The sequence below is a fragment of the Odocoileus virginianus genome, chromosome 10, assembly GCF_023699985.2.
Source record: "Odocoileus virginianus isolate 20LAN1187 ecotype Illinois chromosome 10, Ovbor_1.2, whole genome shotgun sequence".
NCBI classification, from domain to species: domain Eukaryota; kingdom Metazoa; phylum Chordata; class Mammalia; order Artiodactyla; family Cervidae; genus Odocoileus; species Odocoileus virginianus.
Window position 1 is genome coordinate 48,582,998 of NC_069683.1, and position 2,962 is coordinate 48,585,959.

Genomic DNA, 2,962 nt, shown 5'->3' on the forward strand with positions numbered 1-2,962 from the left:
TTTTCTTAATTGGATATTCTGTTTTGGGGAAGAATACAAGCTAGCATTGATCCACCAGGGGCCTTGGGGGTTGGTAGTTGGATTTTTCATTCATCTAGGAAGCAGGATGAGTAATAACTTTCATAGTGATAGATCCTTCCATTTAGAAAATAAGAATTATTGCTAAACTAGACATCAGAATGGACATGGATATTTGGAGACATGGTATCTGATAGAGGTAGTGTCACAAATTAGTGGGGATGAGGTGGACAATGGTGCTCAGAAAATTGGCTTATTATAAGCAAGAGAGTTCCAGAAAAACATCTATTTCTGCTTTATTGACTATGCCAAAGCCTTCGACTGTGTGGATCACAGTAAACTGTGGAAAATTCTGAAAGAGATGGGAATACCAGACCACCTGACCTGCCTCTTGAGAAACCTGTATGCAGGTCAGGAAGTAACAGTTAGAACTGGACACGGAACAACAGACTGGTTCCAAATAGAAAAAGGAGTACGTCAAGGCTGTATATTGTCACCCTGCTTATTTAACTTATATGCAGAGTACATCATGAGAAACGCTGGGCTGGAAGAAGCACAAGCTGGAATCAAGATTGCTGGGAGAAATATCAATAACCTCAGATAAGCAGATGACACCACCCTATGGCAGAGAGTGAAGAGGAACTAAAAAGCCTGTTGATGAAAGTGAAAGAGGAGAGTGAAAAAGTTGGCTTAAAGCTTAACATTCAGAAAACTAAGATCATGGCATCTTGTCCCATCACCTCATGGGAAATAGATGGGGAGACAGTGGAAACAGTGTCAGATTTTATTTTTTGGGGATCCAAAATCACTGCAGATGGTGACTGCAGCCATGAAATTAAAAGACACGTACTCTTTGGAAGGAAAGTTATGACCCACCTAGATAGCATATTAAAAAGCAGAGACATTACTTTGCCAACCAAGGTCCGTCTGGTCAAGGCTATGGTTTTTCCAGTGGTCATGTATGGATGTGAGAGTTGGACTGTGAAGAAAGCTGAGCACTGAAGAATTGATGTTTTTGAACTGTGGTTTTGGAAAAGACTCTTGAGAGTCCCTTGGACTGCAGGGAGATCCAACCAGTCCATCCTAAAGAAGATCAGTCCTGGGTGTTCATTGGAAGGGCTGATGCTGAAGCTGAAACTCCAATACTTTGGCCACCTCATGCGAAGAGTTGACTCATTGGAAAAGACCCTGATGCTTGGAGGGATTGGGGCAGGAGGAGGAGGGGACGACAGAGGATGAGATGGCTGGATGGCGTCACCGACTCAATGGACATGAGTTTGAGTGAACTCCGGGAGTTGGTGATGGACAGGGAGGCCTGGCGTGCTTCTACTCATGGGGTCGCAAAGAGTCGGACACGACTGAGTGACTGAACTGAACTGATGGACAAAAATAAAGTTGAATATCTCCCTTAAACCACATAAAACAAAGACAAATTCCAAAGTGAATTTACCTAAATGAAAGGTAAAATACTAAGGCCAATAAGAAAAAAAGTGGAGAATGTATTTGTGACTTTGGGATAAGGATAAGTTCTCCAAATCACAATCCATAAAGTTTGATAACTTTGCCTAATTCGTATTTAAAGATTTCTAGTCACCAAATCACCCCGTAGTCAAAACTAAAGATAGGTATAGATTAGGAGAAAATATACCAATGTCTAAAACTGACAAATGATTACATTTATTAGCGATTGAATATAGAAGGAACTACTGCAAATCGGAAAGAAAAAACACAAAATAATAGGCAAAGGATATGAATATGTGAAATCTAGAGGGAAAACCTGAATGGCTAATAAGTATATCACCACCTGTAATTAGAAATCAAAGCATTGCTGAGTTTCTCCTGTGTATCTGTTAGTGAAAGTAAGCGAGAGACTGTATTCTCATGGGGAATGAAAACTCACGGGAAATTTCAACTAGGGCATCCCTTCTGGAGAACAAATGGGCAACACATAACTGAAAATGAGTAATATCTGGGATGCAGTGTTGGCAGAATTTTTGATAGAATACTGTCTTGAGTTTGAATCCCAGGTATGTTTTTTGCTAAAACTGTGCCACCTTGGTAAGACACTTTTCTGTGTTTCAGTCTCTTCATCTTTGAAACGGAGATGTTACCTACCTTACAGGTTTATCATGCGCCTAGAACAGTGCCTGGCACATAGTATGTGTCACAAAACTGTTAGCTGTTGCTGTCATTGTCTTCCTAGCCATCACGTGTTGATAGCCAGCTTCCAAGATGGCCCTCCAGTGATCCCTGATTCCTGGTAGTTTAGCCCCTGTGTTGTCCCCTCCTACAGTGAATAGGGCTGACCTTGGTACCTGATAGGATGTCCTGGAAATGTGCGACTGGGTCAGAAAAAGACACTGAAGGCTTCTGCCTTGTACTCTCTTGGATCACTTGCTGTGGAAGAAGCTGGCTACTATGTCATGAGGACACTTATGTGGCCCTTGGGAGAGACCCATGTGGAGAGTAACTGAGGCCTCACCGGTAGACCCACCAGGTTATCGACCACGTGAGAGCCGCTGTGGAAGTGGGTCCTTCAACTCCATTCAGGCCTTTAGCTGTGCATAGCTCTGATCAACAAGATGGCCACCACGTCATGAGAATTCTGAGTCAGAATCACCCAGCTCCAAATTCTTGACCCAAAGAAACTGTGATAGTAGTTGTTTATTATTTTTTAACAGCTTGAGATGTAATTCACATAACTATAGTGTTTACTCGTTTAACATGTACAACAATTCAGTGGTTCTTAGTAGATCATGGAATTGAAGTATAACTTCGTCATAGTTACTTTTGAAACATTTTGGATTCAGGGAACTTTGTATCCATTAGCAGTCACTCTCTACCTGTCCTCATCTCCCCCAGCTCTAGGCAACTGCCAGTTTTTCTGTTTTAGAGTCATTTCATACAATGTGTGCATGGACTGTCATACAACATGTGGCTCTTT